This window comes from Loxodonta africana, chromosome 2, assembly GCF_030014295.1.
Source record: "Loxodonta africana isolate mLoxAfr1 chromosome 2, mLoxAfr1.hap2, whole genome shotgun sequence".
Taxonomy (NCBI): domain Eukaryota; kingdom Metazoa; phylum Chordata; class Mammalia; order Proboscidea; family Elephantidae; genus Loxodonta; species Loxodonta africana.
In genome coordinates this window covers 220,191,746-220,210,669 of record NC_087343.1, presented here as the reverse complement: position 1 = coordinate 220,210,669, position 18,924 = coordinate 220,191,746, and the positions used below count along the sequence as shown (strand labels likewise).

At 42.4% G+C, this 18,924-nt stretch overlaps 1 protein-coding gene across 1 annotated transcript in view; it reads right to left on the bottom strand.

The window, feature by feature from the left end:
• PCP4 (Purkinje cell protein 4) overlaps positions 1-18,924 on the bottom strand; it is an 80,794-nt gene that overhangs the window by 22,950 nt on the left and 38,920 nt on the right. The window lies entirely within an intron of this gene.

The window sequence follows — 18,924 nt, the reverse complement described above, 5'->3', positions numbered from 1 at the left end:
AGCAACCATTAGAAGCTAGCAGAGAAGCAAGAAAGGATCTTCTCCTAGAGCCTTCAGAGAAAGCACAGCCCTGCTGACACTTTGATTTCTAGCCTCCATAACTATGAGAGAATAAACTCTGCTGTTTTCAGCCACCCAGGTTGTGGCAATTTTTTACGACAGCTCTAGGAGACTGACACAACCATCATAAACACTCACTAGCAGGTGACAACACATGGCTTCACCTGGCATTGCCTAGGCCCACAGGTGAAATGGTTATAAAGTTTCAAAAGAAAAATTGTAGTACCTTTTTGGCTGCAAAATTGCAGTGACAATTTAATTTCAAGAGTAGGGGAGAGGTGAGAGCAAGCTCTTTGTGTGCATAGGTGTGCTCATTGTCACCATGCAAGGCCCTCCACCTCTTGCATTTCTGTCAAGAGTGGACCCTTGTCATCTATACCTGGGCTCACCTGCAGGCTGGTCGCCAGCCCAGCAACCTCATCACAGAACTAAATGTATATAGTACAGGAATGTCCAGAAAAATAACCCCAGTTTCCGTATTGAGTATTCAGCTAGTTGGAAATGCAGTTTGTCCAGATAAAAGGCCAAATTTTCCCATTTTCACCCATTTTTTTGAAATAGTTATTTGTTATCACACATTCACAGCCAGTGACAATCCTATTCAGATTCCGTCCATTGTATCTTCTTTCCCCTCCACTGTCTCCAACCAAGAAATACCACCATATTTCTCCTCTGGACTCACAAGCAATATTCCCTCAATGTGTTCAGAAAATGAAGTCAAAAGAAGTCAAAGATTCTTTAGTGTCCCAGGAAAGAAACAGCCACAGGATCAGGAAGTATTGAAATTAGACAAGAGCCTAAAGACAGCGTCATCCCACAATGAGGACCCAAAGAGATGGCGAACCACCAGCAAATGGCAAAACCATATCGTTCAGAAAGCATCGAGTTACTGTTTATGGTGATGGAACATTTGGCAATGGATATCGGTGATGCTCACACAACATGGTTGATGTAACTACTGTGACTGAAATTGGTACACGTGAAAAATGTTGAATTGGCAAATGTGTTATCTGTATTTTACAACAACTAAAAAAAAACAATGGGGGGGACTGAAGAAACTATGAGACTCGTTCTTACGCTGCTGATGAGCAAACAGAGAGTCAGAGATAGTTTCCTTGCCAGACCTTCAATGGGAACAGACTCAGGGATGCTGCAGTGAGCGAATGAATGGCTGGAGAGTAAGGAAGAACTAAAAGCAATTCATTGAAATCCCAAAGAAAACACAGCCTTCATAGCAAGGCGAGAAGGGAGCGTCAGCTGATTCCATGGATAACCCCAGTTTAAAACTTCCAACTGCTAAAAACTTCTCTATTTGCTCTTGAAATTCCTACAGAACAATTATCGAGCTGCCATTCTACCTGAGGGGAACATTTCGAGCACTTTCTGTGATCAGCAGATACATTCTAATCTACAACAAGCGTCTTCATGGGCCATCATTGATGATCTAGCCCATTTTCAAAGCGCACTGTAAAAGTGCTTTTTTATGGACTGGTGGGAAATTGAATTTTGGCGAATGCACACCAGTTCACACTGCTGAAAGGTTGATGTTTGCACTGCAACACTGAAGTCCAAATATCTAAGAAAGGGGCAAGAAGACAAGAAGACACAGCCTCTAATTGTCAGTGGTTACTAAACTGTGGGAAATGAGTTCTCTCCGTGTACAAAAGTCAGATGCATTGTGCCAAGCTTCTGCAAACTAGCTGTGATAGGGGGGATTCTGGAGTGGCGCCTTAGCTCACATCCGCATCTGGCCACGAAACCACCTCCCTGACATCAAGGAGACTGGGTTTTCTAAATGAATGCCACAGCACAGTTCAATTTTCAATTATCTTCAGGGTCTGGCATGGCAGAATGGTAGAGAGAGAAGAATGGGCTTTAGAAATATTGTTGAAGCTACTTGCCAAGCACAAAAACAGCAGCAAGCTTCCATTTCGCACAATCATAAATTACTAGACGGAATATTCTCGTAAATGTCCTGGCAGAAGAGACCATATCCTAGTCATCCCAATGTCTGCTCCAACCCTGGCCCCCATCTGGGTCTGTCAAACCAATACATATTACAGCTGACCATTGGTGTTATAGCTTGGGCTGTGTCTCCCCGAAAGATATGCTGAAGTCCTAACCCCTGGTACCTGTGAACATGACCTGGTTTGGAAATAGGGTATTTGAAGATGTTATCAGTTAATATGAGGTCATACTGGAGTAGGGTGGGTCTTAATCCAATCTGAGTGATATCTTTTCAAGATGAAGAGAGACACTGATAGACAGACAGAGGAAGGACGCTTGGTGATGCTGCAACCCAGAAACACCTGGAAGAGACAAGAAAGGATCTGCCCATACAGCCTCTGGAGAGAGCATGACCTGGCTGACACCTTGATTTTGGACTTCTAGCCTCCAGAACGCTGAGACAATAAGTTTCTCTTCTTATGAGCCATCCATTTGGTGGTGCTTCGTTACAGCAGCCTCAGGAAAGAAAGGCAATTTGTCTACACAACTCTAGATCACAATAGGAAGTCAGGTGTCAGCTGGAACATGAACCCAAAAGACAAGAACCCAAAAGATTTTCAAGGAGTTCATAAGGAGCATCCATCTGTTGGCTTGTTTTTTGTTTGTTTTGATTTGCTTTGCTTTGCTTTGTTTAAGGGGGTGGGTAACTTTCAAGGGAAATTTAATTTTTTTAGTGTCTTATTAAATTCAGTCTAAAACCAAAACCAAACCAAATCCGTTGCAGAGGAGAATTGCACCATAGGGTTTCCAAGGCTGTAAATCTTTACAGAAGCAGACTGCCACATCTTTCTTCCACAGAGTCACTGGTGGTGTCAAACCACTGACCTTTCGGTTAGCAGCTAATCATTTTAACCACTGTGCTACCAGGGCTCCTTACTGCAACACGGAAACCAAACTAAACCCATTGCCATCAAGTCAATTCAGACTCATGGCGAACCTACAGGACAGAGTAGAGCTGCCTATAGGACAGAGTAGAACTGCCCCATAGGGTTTCCAAGGAGCAGCTGATAGATTTGAACAGCCAACCTGTTGGTTAGCAGCCATAGCTCTTAACCACTGTGCCATCAAGTTTCCTAAATTCAATCTAGTGATGCACAAATAATTAGCCCACTCAACCATGATGAGAATGACAAAAGTGTTAAATGATAGAAGAAAGGGAGTAGTGAGACAGAGATAACTGGTAAGAGGAGGTAGTGTTTGGCCTGAGGAGTTACAAGATCTGCCCACAGAGAAAATCATGGTGAAAGGCCAGACTAAGAAGCAGCCATTTCTATAAAAAGCAAATAGTTGTTGTTGGTTGCCATTGAGTATACTCCAACTCATGGCAACTCCATGTGTGCAAAGTAGAACTGTGCTCCATAGGATTTTCAAGGTTGTGACCTTTAGAAGCACATTGCTAGGCCTTATTTCCAAGTGCCTCTAGGTGGGTTTGAACAGCCAACCTTTTGGCTAGTAGTCGAGCACTTAGCCATTTGTGCCACCCAAACCAAACCAAACCCATTGCCATCAAGTCAATTCCAACTAATAGTAACCCTAAAGCACAGAGTAGAACTGCCTCATAGGGTTTCCAACGAGCACCTGGTGGCTTCCAACTGTTGACCTTTTGGTTAACAGCTGTAGCTCTTAACCACTATGTCACCAGGGTTTCCAAGGCTGGAAAAAGTGAGGCTTGCAAAGAATTGCATTTTAATTCAATGACCTTACAAGAGTGATTATCCTTCTTCCCTCTTGAGCTTTCAGTACACAGCTTACATTAAAGGGGCTCCAGTTCACTTCTTTATGAAATACCTTCACTGAGGCACCTGAAAGAAAATTCCCTTGGCTGTGTTGCAAAAGAGAGGGATTAAATTTTCGGTCTGTTTTGTACTTCATTAGAAAAAGGACACTGTCACTTCTGATTTTTTTTTTTTAAAGCAGCTTGTATTCCAGTCAGACGTTTGAAGTTTAATTCAAGGCTCTGAAACAAAGGAATCCAAAAGGGACTTGAAGGAAAGCACATCTGCCCCTTGACCACACTCCAGGACAATGAAAGCAAAACCGACTGCCTTCTGTCTGTGCTGCCGTTCTAGGTAGCTGGGGACAGCTCACCATAGATGCAGTTTCAATATGGCTTCCCAGCCCAGATCAACATCTAAAGCAACAGGCAGGCAGCAGCCTTGCCATCCCAGCCTCCCTGGGAACACCTGGAGTCTGCTGGGGGCTCCAACTTCTCCCCTCCTCACCTCTGGGCCAGGGCAGGGGGTGAGTCTGGTGGAAGAAGGATGTGGACTCCCGTGGGCCCCAAGGAAGGCAGACTTTTTGGCCTACAGTCCCAGTCCCTGGAGAATGAGCTAAGGCCTGATCAAACTTCGCCCTGTTTGGTTCTTGTTGTTATTAGCTGCAATCTAGTCTTGCCCCCAACTCATGGCGACCCCATGGACAATGGAACAAAACACTGCCCAGTCCCACACCATCCCTATGATCAGTTTCTAACCAGATCATTGTGATATACAGGGTTTTCATTGGCTGATTTTCAGAAGTTGACGGCTAAGGCTTTCTTTCTAGTCCGTGTGGAAGCTCCATTGAAGCCTGTTCAGCATCACAGCTACACACAAGCCTCCACTGAGAGATGGGTGGCGACTGCATATGAGGTACGTTGGCCAAGAACCAAACCCAGGTCTCTGGCACGGAAAGCGAGCATGCTACCACTAAATCACCAATGCATCTCTTTCTTCGGCTGTGATAAACCTGGCTTAAAGGGGGCCATGCCTGCTCTGCCCTCTGCCCACATCCCAGTTGGCCTGTGTGCCATTAGGTTCATTTGATCAGCCAGGGGGAGATCTGCACAGAGCTGTATCTTCCCTCAACACCCCCTTTCCCAGCTGCCTCCCAAATTACCTCCCCTCCTGTGGCTGTCTCCTCCCTTTGCTTCCTTAATGACAGATGAGGGAAGGGAGAGGCGTGGAGGGGCGGGCAGGGAGCTCCAACTGACTGCCTTGAACACAGGTTAACCTTCACAGGGACAGACTAATTGCTACAGGAATGTCAAATATGTCATCTTTCAAAAACAGATCTGACAGATTTCTTTCTTTTAAAAATATTAAGCCAGCCAGTGGCACTACACAATTAAAAAAAAAAAAATGATGATATTGAGGGACCACTTTTCTTTCCTCTTTTTTCCTGCAATCAATGCAGAATTTGTATGCAAAAATCATTCCTGCATTGTCTTTGGGAAGGGGCAATCATTTAGAGTATAATAGGCTACATTTTTTAATCAGGGAAGATGAGGGGCATGGAGTGACCTGGCCCAAAGGCTGTGTGATGGAAAGTGTGTTGGCAAGAACTGAAGCAAGAGCCTTGATACAAAGTCATTTTCCTCCTTCAGATTCACTCTCCACCCTCTTCCTGCTCTACCTAACCATGGCTTCACGACTCTGGTTGGGTTCACCCAATGGTAGGCCATAGACGTGATCAGGAGAGAGAGGTCTGAGTATTTATCCTCTTAGCTACCTCTCTGTAAGTTGGCCAGATAAAACACAGGCTTCCCAGTTAAATGTGAATTGCAGATAAACAATAAAAATAACTTTAGCATAAGTCTATCTCAAATATTCCATGGGACCTACTTATACTAAAAATATTTTTTTTAATCTGAAATTCAAATTGAATTAAGCATTCCATATATTTATTTGCTAAATCTGGCAGCCCTACAAATCTCTCCAAAGTTGCCACAGCTCAGCTGTGTGCTTCAAGAGAAGGCCACAGCCCTCATCTGGCTACCCTCCCTATAGCACCCTCTCTGGACTCTGATGCCTCACCTTTCGGTCCTACATTGCTAGCCCAAGGTGTCACATTATCTTTTTTGGCATTTCCTAAACCCTACACATACCTTTGCAAATAGTCACTCAGTAGTAACTGTTGTTGCTATTAGGTGCCGACAAGTCAGCCCCAACTCATGGTAACCCCACACACAGCAGAAAACGCAGATAGGACCACTATGACCCTATGACCCATAGGGCTTTCCCATTGGCTGATTTTCAGAAGAAAATGCCAGACCTTTCTTCCAGGTCCATCTTAGTCTGGAAGCTCCACTGAAGCCTGTTCTGCATCACAGCAACACACAAGCCTCCACTGACAGACAGGTGGTGGGTGCACATGAGGTGCGTTAGCTGGAAATTGAACCCAGGTGTCCCACATGGAAGATGAGAACTCTACCACTGAACCACCACTGTCCTCATTGGTTATAAAACTCTCCTCAAATTACCACCTCCAGGATTCTAACTGATAACGTTTGTCATTAAGGACTTTCTACACCACTCTGCTGGCATGGCCCTCTGAAAAGATTGCAATCCCAGATCTGAGTATAGTGCTGGTAGGTGCTCAGCAAATATTTCTTAAAAGGTAGATGGATAGATAAGAGAAAACTAGATTCTAGAGTCTGTTACCTTCACAATATCTCCTTTCTAAATGTTGCCTGTTGCCGGCAAGTTGATTCTGACTCATAGCAAGCCTATATGATAGTAGAAGTGCTCCCATAGGGTTTCCAAGCCTGTAATCTTTGTGGAAATGACTGCCAAATATTTATTCCATGGAATGCCTGGTAGTTTCAAATTGCCAAACTTTCAGTTAGCAGCTGAGGACTTAACCATTGCACTACAAGGGCTCCTTTTCTCTGAATATTAAGGACCTATTTAAAAGAAAAAAAAAAAATTTTTTTTTTTTTTTTTAAATACCTAATCCTGAAGGGATTAAATTCTAACCAGCTGTGATGGTTATGGTTGTGTGTCAGCTTGGCTGGGCCATGATTCTCAGTGGTTTGGCTGTTATACAATGATGTAGTTTGGTGGTTATGTAATGATGTAATTTGGCAGTTTTGTAATGATGTAATTATCTTCCATTTTGTGATATAATGCAATCATCTTCATGATGTGATTTGATGTGATTAGCAAATCAGTTGTAAGGGCAGTTTCCTCAGGACTGTGGCCTGCATTCAATATATATGGACATTCTAACAAAGCTTTTGCTCACTCTGGATCCTGCGTCTGGCTCATCATCATCTGACCTCTGGTTCTTGGGACTTGAGCCAAGTGGCCTGCCATATTGGCTGCTGATCTTGGAATTCGTTGGCCTCCACAGCCTGTGAGCCAACAGCCTGCCATCTTACCTTGGATTCATCAGCCTTTGCAGTCCATGGGCCAGTGGTCTGCTGTCTAACCTGTTGATTTTGGGTTCGTCAGCCCCTGCAGATACATGAGTAAGGAGAAGCTTCCTGACTGATGCCTGACCCACAGTCTTGGGGCTTGCCAGCCTCTACACCCTCATGAGCCATTTCCTTGAAATCTCTCTCTCTCTCTCCAGCATGTAATTGAGGCAAGGGTGGGGTGAGAGGAGAGTAAAACAGAGATATAAGTATGCTCAGGTTAACTATTGTGTAGCTTGGGCTTCCTCACAGCATGGCAGTTTTGGGCCAGCCAGACTTCTTATATGACAACTAGTTTCTCTCACCGTGAGTGTTGTAAACCAGAGGAAGTGGGAGCTGCTAGTTTCTTAAGGCCTGGGCCCAGAAACTGATATTACATCACTCCTGCTGCATTTTATTGGTTTAAGGAGCACAGAGCCCACCCAGGTGCAAGGTAAAGGGACTTAGACTCCCTCTTCAAGGAATTTGCCACCATCTTTAGTCTATAATGAGATATGATCCAAAATAAGAACTCATACAAAATCACAACCAATGTAGAAAGTGATCCATGAATTTTGACCAATTCCATTAAAAAGTAAGGAAAATATAAACAGCAAGACAGTCCTATGCCCCTTACTTTGAAACTAGAAGGTCCATTTGATTCAAATGAATTTTTCCTACCAAAAAGTTTCTAATTATCTATCTACTATGCTTAAACCAGGGTAGCAGTTTACAAGCGCCGAAAAGAAAATGTATTGTGACATGAATGATATGTACTTAATTGTTAAAAAAAAAAAATGTGTATGGGATATCTTTCATCAGGGTGAGGCTCATGGGTGTGGGACCTGCCCAGTCACACAGGCTTGGTTTAATGCTCTGCTATTAAAACTCTTAATAATGTTTGAACAAGGGGCCCTGCATCTTCATTTCTCACTGGGCCTTGCAATTATGTAGCTAGTTCTGTTCTTTACAGACAGTTGAAAAGAAAGAGGGGACTCAGAGGGTTAAGACTAAAAACAAAACAAAACAGAAACAGTCGGTGTCGTCAAGGATGTGGAGAAACTAGAACCCTCATCCATTGCTGGTGAGAATGTAAAATGGTGCAGCTGCTGTGGATAGCAGTTTGAAGATTCCTCAAAAAGTTAAATATAGAATTACCATCCAAAAACCAAAACCAAACCCAGTGCCGTCGAGTCGATTCTTACTCATAGAGATCAGGAGCGCATGGCAGATTTGAACTGCCAACCCTCTGGTTAGCAGCCGTAGCACTTAACCACTACGCAACCAGGGTTTCCTAGAATTACCATAGGATCCAGAAATTCCACTCCGAGGTAAATACCCAAAAGAATTGAAAACAGGAATGCAAACAGAGGCTTGTGTGGCAGGATTCACAATAGCCAAAAGATGGAAACAGCCCAAGTGTTCATCAACAGATGAATGGATAAACAAAATGTGGTACATCCAGGCAATGGAATACTACTCTGCCGTAAAGAGAAATGAAGTCCTTATAGATGGTACAACATGGATGAACCTTGAAAACATTATACCGAGTCACAAAAGAACAAATGCTGTATGATCCCACTTACATAAGGTATCTAGGATACGTACATGTATAGAGATCAAGTTTATTAGTGGTCACCAGGGGTGATAGGAAGAGGGGAAGAGGGAGACCTTGCTGAGGGGGCACTGAGCTTATGTTAAGGGTGACAGAAAAAAAATTGGAAACAGATAGTGGTGATGTTTACACGACGTGAAGAACATAATTAATGTTACTGAATTATGTAAAAATGTTGAAATAGCAAGTGTTTTGTTGTACATGCACTTGTCAAAATAAAAACAATTTTAATTAATTTTTTTAATATAAGAAAGGGAGGGGAATAAGTTTGTTGGAGCCTTATCTTTTAATGTCCATGGCTGGGTGAGTTCATCCAGTCTCAAGACAAACACTGGTGCATGGTGTGCCCCCTGCCCACATCGCTGTCTTGACTGCCCAGAGCAAGCACCAGAGGGACCTGCCCTCCACCAGGCCACTGTGATGCCTGCCAACCTGCCAGAAGAGAGCACACATCCAAAAAATTCACTATCGCATTTTGAAGTAATTCATAAAAAGATAATTCAGAGCCAAATCTATTCTCAGCTTGCCTAAAGTTAATGGAAATTGGTCACTTCCTGAAAACAAGAACAGTCCCATTTAGGGGAGAATGAAATACTGTACTTGGAGCAAAACGGCATCAGCGCCACTTCTTGTTTAAGTTGTTTGTTAACAGCCTTGACCCAAATCTTCACAATTAATGAGTATTGATCGGAAACTCCAGCTTGCACTGATTAAGAATGCTGGAAGAAGCTGATTGATTGTCTGGAGTGGAATTTACATGAGCTCAAAACATTTCCCAGGTGCGCTCCCCTAAGCTGTGCTTCAGAACTGCTAGATTAGCTCATCGAGAGCTTTGTCTGGGCACCCAGAGGAACCTCTGCCCTGGGGTTCAAAGTAAGCTCTGTGGTTGCTCCAAGGACACCTGAGGCCAGGGACGTGTACAGGGACAGAGAGGCTTCCTTTTTCCTGTGCTATGTGGTTGGGAGAACAGCTCTAGCCTGCCCTGCAAGGGAGGTCCCAGTTTCTAAGACAATTCAGCCACCGAGAGCATCCTTTCCCTGGAAGGAACGTAAGCATTTCTATACACCTGGTTGTAACCTCAGATGGACCTCATTAATGTGAAACCCACAGATTTAAACCATCTTACCATTTCTTTCACCATTTAGCCCCATCACGTGTCTTGGAAGAAGTACAACCAGAATGCTTCTTAGAAGCAAGGATGGCGAGACTTTATCTCACATACTTTGGACATGTTATCAGAAGGGACCAGTCGCTGAAGAAGGACATCATGCTTGGTAAAGCAGAGGGTCAGCGAAAAAGAGGAAGACCCTCAACAAGACAGATTGACACAGTTGCTGCGATGATGGGCTCAATCAGTAATGATTGTGAGGACGGTGCAGGACCAGGCAGTGTTTCGTCCTGTTGTGCGTGGGGTTGCTATGAGTTGGAACTGACTCAACGGCACCTAACAACAACATCATTTAGCTACAGCAATGAACTCAAACCTACCAATGATCATCACGAGGATAGCACAGGACGGGGCAACGTTTCGTTCTGTTATACATAAGGTTGCCGTGAATTGGATCTGACTCAACGAACAACATCCTTTAGTCCAAGCTAAAGTTCAAGGTGGTTCTCTGAAAACCTGCTTGCTGTGCAGATTAATTCTATAAATAAAATGAGAAGTGTTTATCCAAGTTAAAAGACTGAAATGTTTTCAAGCACTTGAGAAATATTATTCCCAGACAAATAATTGGTAAGCAGAAAATGAAGCATTCCTATCTCCAGATTCAGGTAGGACCTGAAAGGACAGAAGGATCACCATTTTCTGGTTCAAGCTACTTCATAGGCTTAAAAGCTCTTAAACAGCAATTCTTCAGCATAATTTATAACTTCAGTTTTTCACCAAGGCATATGGGACTTCTCCCAGTTTAGTGATATGGAGCAAAGTCTTGTCTTTAGCAGGTCTAAAGTTATCAAGCATTCAATCTTAAAAAAAGAAAAAGTAAGAATGAACGGAAAGGGAAAAATGTGGATAAGCCCCCCCCATGAGTATACTACAGCAATGTTTTGTTTTTTGAAAATGAAAGTGGGCTGTCCCTGTCATAAGTCTGAGGTCACACATATTTTCCAGAGGCTAGTTAACTAAGGAGTGCCTGGGTGGTGCAAAAGGTTTGCATTTGATTATTGACGGAAAGGCTGCTGGTTTGAGCCCACTTGGCGGTGCCAAAGAACAAATGCCTGGTGACCTGCTCCTGTAAAGATTATAACTAGGAAACCCTAAAGAGTAGTTCTACTCTGTGACACATAGGGTTTCCATGAGTCAGAATTGACTGAATGGCATCGAGTTTCTTTTGTTTTGTTTTAGTTAACTAAATTGATGAGATGATGGCACTGTTGAGACTAGGTCCAAGCTTGGCCCTTATGTAGTCCTATCAATCTCATTCTGTTCCTTGGACTCAGACCACAGTCCCACCCACCCTTGCTAGTTTACAGACAAGAACCCTGGACAAGAAAGAACTCGGGACAGAGCCCAAATGGAGATAATCTGATGTGAGTGGACCAGATGACCAAAACTTTCCTCCTGGGCCCACCTACTTTCCTCTTATGTGACCATGGGCAAGTCACCTGACTTCCCCCAGGAATCTTCCCTAATGAGATGCTGTTGCTGGTAGGTGCGGTTGAGTTGGTTCTGATTCATAGGGACCCTATGTACAGCAGAACGAAACACTGCTTGGTCCTGTGCCATCCTCACGATCGTTATGCTTGAGCCCACTGTTGCAGCCACTGTGTCAATCCATCTCCTTGAGGGTCTTCCTATTTTTCGCCAACCCTCTACTCTACCAAGCATGATGTCCTTCTCCAGGGGCTGGATAAAAAAAAAAAAAAAAAAAAATAGCTGCCACAAAATCAAGCAAAAAGATCACGTATAAGAGCATTTTTAAACTATACAAATCTATACTTGATTCTGACTCATGGCAATGCCACATGTACAGAGTAGAACTGCTTCATAGGGTTTTCAAGGCTTTGGAAGCAGATCGACAGGCCTATCTTCTAAGGTGCCTCTGGGTGGGTTCGAATCGCCAACCTTTCAGCTAGTAGTCAAGCATTTAACCATTTGCACCACCCAGGGACTCCTACAAGTCTATACAGATATAAGGACATATAATCAGGGATCAGTAGACATCTCTGCTCCTATTGACAACACGTCAAGCATGTTTACTTCAAAGGCAGTGGATTAGAGGCATCCTGTTTACCCAAGATGTTACTTGCTCATGAAAGTTGTTATAATGCTAAATCTGAAGGGGAAAAATAGTTCACTCTTGTAACTGAGATTGACAGTAATAAAACAACCTTCTCGTGTATTGACTCACTTGTTGAACAATATTACCTTTGCCGAGATTTATGTGGAGACCCTGCTGGGTTTAGAGCCCAGGCTTAATAAGCAATTCCAATTTCATTTTCTCCCCGTCTCAATCAATATCAGAAGCAACCTTGTGTATCCATCTCTTCCTTCTGGAACATAGATTCTTTACGGAGTACAAAGCAAACATCCAGAGAATATAAACTGCTAGTAAGTTTTGAAAGCCACATTAGGATGTTAACTACTCTTGTTGAGAAATATTTTTTTCTAGTTGCTTGAAATACGGAAAAAAAAAGGAGAGATGAGACTCCAGATGGAGACCAGAGTCAGTTGACTCCCATTTGAATATGTATATGGTGCCCCACAGCAGCACTCCTGACATCTCAGTGTGGTGGATTCTGAGCTTGGCGCAGCTTGCGGTTTTATCACATGAGCAGGAAACAGATTTAGGGCTCTCTGGCCTGGGAAACGTTGCCCACCTTAGGGACTGATAACTTTAGGGAGGCACTTCTGACATGGAAGGAGCCCTGGTGGCGCAGTAGTTAAGCACTCTGCTGCTAACAGAAAGGTCAGCTGTTTGAACCCACCAGCCTCGCTGAGGTCCTAAAAAGATTACAGCCTGGGAAACCCTCTGGGGCAGTTCTACTCTGTCCTATAGATGGGGTCGCTGTGAATCGGAATCAGCTCAAAGGCTCCAGGTTCATTTTGGTTTAGGTTTTTTTCCACAGCAGTCTGCTAGAGTTGTAAACAGCACATTTCTGATGCATGTCACAGCTTGAGGCCCTAAGTTGTCTTTCCTTTTCAAAGAGGCTTAGGGTAGCAACCCAAGTTACCAGCTAAACTCCTGTTGACACGGATGCAGAGTTGGCGTGTTGGACCCTTGGTGTGGAACACAGCGTCACATCCCCTGGCTTTCAGACATGGGCCCCAGAAACAGCACAAAGCTAAATCGCAAGGCTGCTTGCTGTCACCCTTTTTCCACCCTCATACGTTGATCTGATCACTTTCATATTTGAAGCAGAACGGTACTGCTTTAGTCAGTAGCCGGGGAGAATCCCACCATAGCCTTTCTGAGAATTGTGTTTCTTCCTCTTGCCTTCCATCCCAGTCGTCCTGTGCAAGGGAGGAAGTTCAGTCAGGCAGCGCCTTCTGCCAAAATTGACCTCTCCTGGATGCAGTAATGAGTGCCTAATCACCTCTCCTACCTGGGCGCAATGTCTGTTCCTTCTTACGCCAAGCTAATGTTTCCCCCTCCCCGCCACCCGATGGCTCTCCCTACACATTTCCACAGACCAAAAAGAGGTGATAGTTTCAGTGTATCAGACACAAAATTTGCCCAAATTAATCGGTCCTGGAAAGACCATCAGAAACCCTGGTGACGTAGCGGTTAAGAGCTACAGTTTCTAACCAAAAGGTCAGCAGTTCAAATCCACCAGGAGTTCCTTGGAAACCATGTGGGGCAGTTCTACCCTGTCCTTTAGGGTAGCTATGACTCAGAAAGATCGTCATACACTTTGACACCAAAGAACAATTTTAAGTCTCTGCTATAGATGAGCTGGAGCCAACAGCATTTTTTTTTTTTAAAGGGTGGGTACTGCAGCAATAGGTATTCGATTCTTTTTTTTTTTTTTTCCAATCAGTTTAATGTTGTTGTTGTTAGTTGTTGTCAAGTCAATTTTGACTCATGGCAATTCCATGTGTTACAGAGTAGAACTGCTCCACTGGATTTGACTATAACCTTATGGAAGCAGATTTCTAGACTTTTCTTCTGCAGTACTGCTGGGTAGGTTTGAACCACCAACCTTTAGGCTAGCAACTGAGCGGGAACCATCCATGCCACCCAAGGACCTTCTCAGTTTAACGGTAGCGTATGTATCTATCTGTCTGTAACTGCAGGCCCTTCTCAATCTCTCCACCTACTTGATGGTAGGAAAACAAGAAAATTACCATATGTGTGTGTATGCCCTGAAAATCCATAAGCGAGATATACTTCTTTGTATGGTTTTGGTTTTATTCAAAACAGCAAGAGTAGGTACTCAGCACAACAATATTTTGTCTTACTCATTCTTAGCAATTGTACCAAACCGAAAATCTTAAATGCACCTAGCACATCCCGACACGTTGTAGAAACTTCTCAAGCCACAACCTCTTTCTCGAAGAAGGGGTGCACATATTCCAGGATGGACCCTACGTTTTTGCTGGGCGACTCACACCTCAAAGAAACGACAACTGCAATGATCCTTGTAGATAGTTTAGAAGAGTGCTTTCTTTTGGAGCGTTTTGCTACAACCTGGATTTGAGGGGATTCTTTTATTAAAATCAAGTACATTTCATATGCTTTTCACCCCCAAATGCCAGATCCCTTTGGAAACAAATGTACTGCAGCTCACTAAGTCAAGAGAAATCCATTCCGGTTTTAGAAATTCAATTTAGCTTGGGTAAGCTCTGAAAGTAAGCTCTGTCAAGAGGTTTATTATTCATAAATCTTTCCTCTAGATTGGAAGTCTCCCAGCAACCACTCTCCTCCCAGTATTTTTCTACTTGTGTACGCCAATAAAGAAATTTAACTCTTGGAGTCACTTTGGACTACTACCATCAAGATATTCAGCAAAATTGTTGTCTTACAAAAAATCTTTTGGCAGAGACTGGAGAAACCCCGAGATTACGGCTCCCGGACACCCTTTTAACGCAATACTGAAGTCATTCCTGAAGTTCACCTTTCAGCCAAAGATTAGACAGACCTATAAAACAAACAATAACACACAAAGTTCAACCATGTATATGAGACTAAATGGGCACACCAGCCCAAAAGCAAAAACAGGAAGGCAGGAAGGGGCAGGAAAACCGGACCAATGGAAATGGGGAACCCGAAGTGTATAAGCAGAAAGCGTTGACACATAGCGGGGTTGGCAACCAATGTCACAAAACAATTTGTGTATTGCTTAATGAGAAATTAACTTGCCCGGTAAACTTGCACCTAAAGCACAATAAAATAATCTTTTGGCTGTGTCTAAACAATTAATTTTGTTTTAAACAATTAATTGGTGATGATTAATCTAGGTCCAGATGGTTGTATCTGTATTTATAAACACATTGGAAATTAAAAAGAGCATTCTAATTCAGATAAAACAAACAAACAACAAAAAAAAACCCCATTGCTGTCAAGTCAATTCCAATTCAGAGACCAGATAAGGATTTGTAACTGGAGCTATGAACTATTGTTTCACTCAAATAAGGGTCAGAGCAAGAAACAAATGAAATCTTTGGCTTAAACTAAGTTAACAACCAAAGCTCTGTGTTCACATAGGAATGAAAGAACTTGACCCATCCAGATCCCAGTGAATTCATTTTAAATAAAGTAAGATGTCTGAAAAACCTGATTCCATGCTACAGATGATACTATGAAATCTAGAAACACAAGGAACGTCTGGATTTGTTGAGTGATATATACAAAGGTGTGTGTTCTGGGGGAGTGAGAAAGATATCAGGAGCATTCTGAATGGTATGGAGTATATGTCACAGTTCACATCGATAAACACCGTGACAACAGAGACAACAATAAAAATAAATCTTGGAATTACAAGAAGCCTGATTCCCAGCCAATAGCCCTCTCAAGATAATGTTTAATGTAACAAAATTTCAGCACAGCCCAAGAATTTAGATGCCCTCTGGAGTTTTAACATAAGATATCTGACTTGTATCTTCTGTGATGTGAACTATAATTTCAAGGTACCTATAATTCACTCCCATAGTCTTCATGGTTAAATAAAGTGTTAAATAAAGACCTCTCAACCTAATTTAACATATTTGGAATAAGAATACTTTGAGATTTGGAAGAATAATAAATTTAGGGGTATCCATTTTATGATTAATTGAATACTATCCAAACCTCATAACATTTTGATGCTTTAGTCTTCATATTTCTATTCTCATGGGTCTTTATTCCTTCAACACACATAGACAGCTTCATTTGATATTAATAGGAAATATACATTAAGATAATAGATCTCCCTAGAAACCCAGGATGACAGAGTAAAACAATTTGAATTTCAATGGAATAAATTAAAACAGAAACTCCAAGATAATTTTCTCACTTCAGGGATTTAAGAATAAAATGCCTTTTGGACTACCGTAGGCCTTTATTCCAATCATTTTGGCCTGCTACTGGCTTTTGTCTTTGCTCATTTTTAAAGGCAAAAGCACAAGCTTAATTTATAATAATGTATTATGTACATATATTAAGGTACAACATGTTAAAAATATTTTGATTTACGTTGTTGCTGTTGCTAGGTGCTGTCAAGTCAGTTCCACCTCCTAGCGACCCTATGTACAGTGCAACGAAACACTGGTCAGTCCTGGACCATCTTTACAATCATTGCTATGTTGGAGTCCATTGTTGGAGACATGCGTCAATCCATCTTATTGAGGATCTTCCAATCTTTTGCTAACCCTCTATGATGCCATCATTCTATAATTATTGAATAATCCCTAATTCTTATATCCCTTTTCTCTGCTCAAAAGTGAACTGTTCTTAAAACATAGAATTATATAATCAAAATCTTCATCCATAGTTATCTTGAATTTTCCCATTCAATTAACTTTTATTCTTCCAGAAAAGACTCGCCCCAGTTTCTACTGGGGTGGACCAGTTTTTGCCTGAAAGAATTTCTGTGCCTTTGAATGGCAGGAAGAAGTATATTCTGTAACAGCTGGCAATTCTCTTTGGTGGAAAACACTGAGCAAGGAAGACCGATGAGACGCCATGGCAAAGCTAGGGGTGCAGAAGCATCAGACACATGGGACCTATTCCTGGATTGGCCACCATTCCTCCTGGCAAGTATTCAGACTCCAGACTCCTCACACATGACACAGGAGTTCACTAGAGCAGCAGATCTGAGTATGGACCCGGAGCCCTGGGGTGCCTCCCTCCTTTGAGGGAATCTATAAGATCAAAAATATTCTTATAATACTAAGACATTATTTGCTTTCTTAACTTTCATTCTCCCAGGGGTACACCATGGAATTTTCCAGAGGCTACACAACATATACTCTCACAACAGACTGAATGCAGAAGCAGATATGAGAAGACCACTGTCCTCTATTAAGCCAGGCATAAAGCAATTTGCCAAAATGTAAAACATTGCCACTATTACCACTAAATTTTTATTTGTTTGTTTTGGAAAATATAATTATTCCCCATAAAAAAATGCTCTCCTCTTAACATGTTTATTACTTTATTCTTAATGAATTAATAAACAACGCTTTTTATATTTCTTAGTTTTGATTTCTAATATAGGAAACATCAGTAGGTATCACCAACATACATAAAAGTTCTTTGGGGTATTCAAGAACGTTTAAGAAGGGAAAGAAGTTGTGAGACAAAAAAAGTTTGAGGACCGCTGCAGTAGAGGATATCTGAGATGTCTTTTGACTGTAAGAGCTGTGATTCTAAGGTTGTGAGGTTCAATCAAAGTGACTTCCAATGAGCAGAGGGACATTAACCTATGAACAAGCAAAAACAGCTAAGGCCCCATAAAGCCTGTACATCAGTTGGTCCTTCCTTGTTTAAAAAAAAAAAAAAAATTTTTTTTTTTTTTTCAGGCAGCTCTAATTCTGCTCTGCCATTTAAAGCCCCATTCTTTGTTCCATCTGCTTTCTGACCTCCTTGCCAACATCCCACATCCACCCCGACTCATGAGCAGAAGTCAAGAAAAGCCCAGGGGGTAGGGCACACTGTCAAGATTGAGGACTACCTTTTTCCTCCCATCCGGCTCCAATCAGGGCATTCTCAGGCACTGACCTCTCTACTTATTAAAGCTCCTAGACCCTGTCCTCCATGGGGTCACCATGCTGGCTTTGCAAGATAGGATGCTCCAAATGAATGGACATGTCAGCAGCCCAGAGAAAAGTACAATGGGGAGGATCTATTCTTTCTCAGCTTCAGTCAAAGTCACCACAGAAGACCCAAAGTGGTTTACAGCTGCTATTTGAGATTGGCATTACCCAGAATTTGATTGGTGAACACCATCATAAATTCTACCCCAATGAAAGCAGGAGTAGCCTTCCACAAGAGGTGAGTTCATTTAGTAATTAACAGAAAGTAAGAAGCCCTTGGGTCTTCTGACCTCACCAGAGCCAGAACTGTAGACCTCAATGCTCAGAAGAGTTTTTTCATTATATACTTCCCCTCTCCATCACAGCCACTAAGCTGGGAGTCTGGAACTTAAACCCAGCTATGTCTCCTATAAGATCTATGATCTTCTTATTCCTGTCACATCCCAATTGCCCCACTTCAAACCTGAGTTTCCTCATCCATAAAATATGATGACAATCCCTACAAGGCTGTGGGGGAGAGCAGAGAGAAGGTCCTATCAGTATTGTTATTTAGATTTCCTGGAGGACAACCGCCTGGACGCTCACTGATTCAGCCCCTGTCCTGGGAACTGCATTGTTCCCCATATTAGGAGGAAGGCTAAAGCAAGTTTTAAAAATCCTTTCATGAGTTTCTCACTTCACAGTTTGCAAAGCACTTATCTCATTTGATCTCATTTTATCCTTGCAACAACTCAGATGATTCTCACCAGCGCTAATGAAGAAAGCAGAGAACTATATTTGCATTGTAATTATAATGTCACCCCAAATGGGAATCATCCTTTGGGAGGCAAATGGTTCTGAGCACTGCATTTAGCTAGCCTGACTTTCTTTAGGAAACCAGACTCTGGTGCTCACTATGAATTGCTAAAA